This window comes from Stenella coeruleoalba (assembly GCF_951394435.1).
Source record: "Stenella coeruleoalba genome assembly, chromosome: 1".
NCBI classification, from domain to species: Eukaryota; Metazoa; Chordata; class Mammalia; order Artiodactyla; family Delphinidae; genus Stenella; species Stenella coeruleoalba.
The window spans coordinates 12987267-12992574 of record NC_137169.1 but is presented as its reverse complement, the minus strand read 5'-3'; positions in this window follow the sequence as shown (position 1 = coordinate 12992574).

The window sequence follows — 5308 nt, the reverse complement described above, 5'->3', positions numbered from 1 at the left end:
GGACCCATAGCAGTAGCCATTGTTGTATGGATGTTATAAAGATTAAACAGGCTTTTCTACGTAGAGCACATGGCCCGATGTCTGGCACATAGTAGGTGCTCAATAAATGTCAGAGCTTGATTCAATTGAAGACCTCTTTTCTCTCACCCGGCTGACTCAGTCCATTCAGTGAAGGTGAAAATCAGACAGTCCGGGTAGTTAGCACAGTGGGGGCCGCCATTGGTTTGGTTTGTTCATTTTCCAAAGGGTTGTTGTAGTTTGGGATGACATGACATGGCCTGAAATGCAGGGGTTCCCAGCCAGCAGGGCCACCTGACATATTCAACAGGCTGAACTCCTTCTAGCTTTATCACTAACATTCCAGGCACATGACCCGATTCTGTAGCTGAGCCCAAAGCCCTGGTTTTTCTTGTCCATTCAAACTCTGTCTCTTGTCCTCACCGGAAAGTTGCCTGGCTTCTCAGCTCCATTACACAATCGATGCTGGGCGAACGTCGGTAAGGCCTGCAAATTGTTTGTCCTTCTCTAGCCTCAAAACCATATATCCATCCTGCCCACGGCCAGGGGAAAATAGAATCTCTGCAGTAGACAGCTTTTATTTGCAAGCTTGGATGAGAGATAGTCTTAAAAAGACCAATTCTGCCAACTGGGCTTTATCACAGGCCAGGAGCACACCACGAATTGCGAACACCAGTGCAGAAGCAGAGAGGGGAGGCACTGGTAGATATAAACAACATACAGACATTGATGCAATTGATTTTGGTCCTGTTTTTCCTGGATCTGAAAAATTAGATTGGGCTCCCAAGGTGTGCCTGGTTTCATTTCAAGTTTCTCCTGGACTCCCTTGTATGAAAGCAGGATAGCAGGACCAGCGGGGGGCAAACTTGTGAAAACTGCTTGTTCCTTGAGGTGCAGGTGGCTGGAGCTACAAAAGTGTGAGCCCCTCAAGCCCTCAGGAAGAGAAGCAAGTGCACTGGCTCCTGGTACTGGGCATAGCAGCGGCTCAGCCAATCTTACTGGAATATCTTTAAATCTGAGTTTTCATCAGCCAGCATGTGCGTCTTGGTGACTAGCATCCTATACCTCTTCACCCTGGAAATAGACTTGGAATAGCTTCTGCAGGGCACAGACAGGGAGGCTTTCCTTGAGAGAGGTGACATGACTTCAAGTGGCAGTTTTCATACTTTAACATACATACAAATCACCTGGGGGGAATCTTAATAAAAATTCAGGTTCAGATTCAGTAGGGCTGGGGCCGGGCCTGAGATTCTGTGTTTCTAACAAACGCCCAAGTGTTGCAGCTTCTGCTGGTCCAGGGACCACACCAAGGGTTTCCTGAACTGGTTCAAGAGGACAGTATTCTTCTCGAATCTCCTACCAGCCGGCTCTGTGTGGCCTTAGGTGGTCTCAGTACCTCTCTGGGCTTTGGTTCTTCGTCTGGATATTATATAGGTCAACCAACATTTATGGACAGCTGACTACAAGTCAGACTGCCCTGGGTGGTTGCTGGAAAAACAAAGATGAATGAGTCACAAGCCCAGCCCAGGAGGGGCTTACAGACTAGGGAGCCTAAAGTTCCAAAGATAATATTTAAAGACCACTTGGATTCCAAAATCTCATGGCTCACTCGTAGCAGAGGCTTAAAAGATCTTCCTCTACTAGAAAACATCTTTCCAAACACCATGACAGGAAGCCTCCACCAACTACTGTTCTTAGAATCAGGGGACATTTAATCCAGAAGTAACCCCCCGAAAATTTAGCCCAAACTATATCTTGCCATTTAGCTGATGGGGGAACTAGAGAACAGAGGCAGAAAGTGTTGGGTCCTGAGCGAATTACTGGTTTCCAGCTACGCTTTTTGGAGGTAGTGCTCTCCAATAGAAATGAAATGTGAACCACAACATTTTAAATAGGTAATTTAAAAATTTGTGCTGGCCACATTGAAAAGATTCAAAAGAAACAGGTGATATTCATTTTAATACTACATTTACCTAAAGGTCAAAAATATTATCATTTCAACATGTGATCAATATAATCAAATTATTAATGAGATATTTCATACTCTTTTATGTTGTCCTAAGTCTTAGAAATCCAGTGTAAGTACACTGACAGCACATCTCAATTTGCACTAGCCACATTTCCGGCATGGCTCTCACGTTGGATGGTAAAGATCCAAGTTGTATCGTCCTAGCCTAACCCAACTGTACAAACACAGACCAGTTTTCCAGTGGGCAGTAGCATCACTCCCATGATCAGTGATTATTTTTTATAGACACTGGACCAGAAAGTTAACTGTCCAACAGGAGGTGTACCTTTCTGTGGCCAAGTTGAATAGCATTCCTTTTCTGGGAGGGACCTTAAAAGTAGCCTAATTTAACTTGATGTATGATTTTATGAACACCCGGGGCAGCAAAATAGCCTGCCGTGGGTCCCAGTGATGGCAGACTGGCAGTTGGAACCCACAATTCCGTAGTTCTGTGCGTGAAGTGCTTAGAACACAGTGCCAGACACCCAGTTAAGTGTCCGAGAAACGTCCGCAAACTTCTCTCCTTTCTCCTCTTCCAGTTTTGCACCAAACTGGTCTGTCCCAGAGAAGTTGCTCCATTCAAGTGAGATAGAATTCAGAGCACATCTTGGAGGCAGAAGTGTCGTTTCCAGCCTGCCTTGTAGGTGCATCTCCCTAGGTGACATTCGTTACAAAGCTGCAGCATGACATACCTAACTGATGAATGTCCACCGCACACCCATTTCAGCCAGGAAAGCCACACCGGCTTCCTCCGGGAAAATAGTGGTGTGGCATGTAGTTGCAAAACTTACTTTTGCCATCTGACGAGTAGGGTCAGTTCTTGGATGTTCTACCCAAAGCGCTTTTCTATGGCAGTGTGACCTCAAGAAAAACCAGTTTCGGGGCACCACACCTAGGATCATATGATGCAATCTGATATTAGCGTCTCATTGCATCAGTGTTTTTGACGCATGTGTCTTTTGCGCAGGCAAAAGGCTTTATAATTGGGAAAGAGAAAAAAGAAAAAGACTCGCTGGCTGACATCTAAAGGTACTGTCAGTACCGCTCCTAATTGGCCACACAGGGTGTTTGGAGGATAAACACCCACCTAACCACTGCCGCTTGACAGGCATCGGCATACCATTTCCTGGAGGGGACTTGATGGCATGTTTAGGTGAAATTCTTGTCTGGTTGGCTCCACTTATGTTTTATACCAAAATATCAAGGTTTAATCTCCTAGATCTTTTTAAATACATGACTATTAAGAAGAGGTTTTCAAAGGGTGCTTGGCCTTTCTGAAAAATCTCTGAAATGTACCAGATGATTTCTCATTTCCAAAGTTCTTTTACGTAAGTGCTCTTGGCTCCCTGGACACACATACACTTTTGACTCTGATCAAATACCTTAGATTTAGGCCTCTTGGTTTCTCTGTCTTCCTTTAAACATTTGTTGCCTCCTGAATCCTGCTTTTTTTGTGTGTTTTTTTTTTTTGTGGCACCACGTGGCACGTGGGATCTGTGGGATCTTAGATCCCCAACCAGGGATTGAACCGGCACCCCTTGCCATGGAAGCTCGGAGTTTTAACTGCTGGACAGCCAGGGAAGTCCCATGAATCCTGCTTCTTCCTATAGTGGTTAAGGAATTAATTGACTGCAAAAATCCTAGTACTCTAGCCATCTTCAGGAAGTTGCCTAAAGTAGGAACTTCCTTGTGCAGAATGCTTAAGGAAAAAGGAAGCCGGTAAAAATCTTTGGTAGGAGACCAAGTGATATTGAGGTCATAATGTAGAAGGGGAGACCAGGCCTGCGTCTCCAGCTCGAGCCATATTGTTCTCTCTCAACCCCACGGGACACTTCTCCCAGGAGGCATGTCAAGACCCCTGGACTTTTGTGTGTACAGCTCCCTCCACCCGCCCCGGAAGTCTTCTCACCCCTGTTCATCTGTTGAGTCTTACCCACCCTGTCAGTCACTCAGCTCAGATGATTCTTCTACAGGGATGCCTTCCCCGACCCCAGAATAGGATGAATTCCCTTGCCATAATGGCCCTACATAAGCATCACTTTGTAATGCTTATATAGGGGAGAAAAAAAGCTTTCCTTGACCCGGTCCCTGGCTGGGTTTGAAAATTATGCTGACGGAGACAGATTAACAGGAGAAAAGCCTACAAATTTATTTTAACCTAAGTTTTACATGACACAGGAGGCTTCATAAGGAAATGAAGACCCAAAGAAACAGATGTGTGTATCTTTCTGCTAGTTTTGCTGAAGCCTGGACAGTCTGGAGAACTTGGAGAGGTTAAGGAGCTTGAGGCTACATGTAGTAGACTGGGGGCAATTTAACAAGCCTTGTTTATCAGGATTCTTCTTGGTTTCCCTTTGTTTTCAGAGATAAGGTTGTCCCTGTCCTCCTGGAACAGGGAGGGCACCTCTCACCTGAGGGTTTTATGACTGTTTTGGGGGAAGAAGGTCAGAATGACCTTCCTGCTTCTGCTGTTTTCTCAAAACTTCTTCAGTTTATTCAATATGCCAAGGTGGCATAATTTGGGGTAGCATGTCTTGAACCCCATCACTTACACTTGCAATTACTTGTTGAATTATCTGTCTTACCGTTAGACTGTGCATTCCACTAGGGCACAAATCTTGTTCTCTAGCTTTGTTTCCTCAGCGTCTAGCACTGTGTGTCTTGCATGTACTGAGGCCTCAGTAAATATTTGTAAAAAAATGAAAAATTTCCATTAGAACTAGCCTCCAGTGCCTCCTTGGCTTCCAAATTAATTCGCTAATACAGCAAACCTTTATGTATGTAACTCTACCGTGTAACAGCACCTTGCTACATACTGGGGCACATCCATAGGCAAATAAAATAACAGCTTCTCTCTGCACAGGAGAAAATTATTCAAATTGTATTCATCTTTCATTCCACTCAATTAGGACACGTCCCTTGTTGGCGGATTCGTGAGCGAAGTAACTATTTTCCAGCGAGTGTCCTCAGGTGACCTGTCTAGACATGCCCAGGAAAAACAATCTAACACTCTCCTAACCCTCAAAGTAATCTCTGACGCGCTGGACGTGCTGCGCCGCCTGCGAAACGCGCAGGACCGGGGAGTGAAGGCTGGCGGCGTGGCGCCCAGCGCAGGCTTCGGTGGGCCGGGCTGCCCCGCGGGCGAGGGCGGGGGCCGGGCCGCCGCCGGGTCCGCCGGCCGGCAGGGGGCGCGGGCGCCCCGGGACCCGCGCCGCCTGCCCCGCCGCGCGTTCGCTTGCCGCCCGGCAGCACATGTGTTTCTGTTTTGTGTTGTAGCATTTG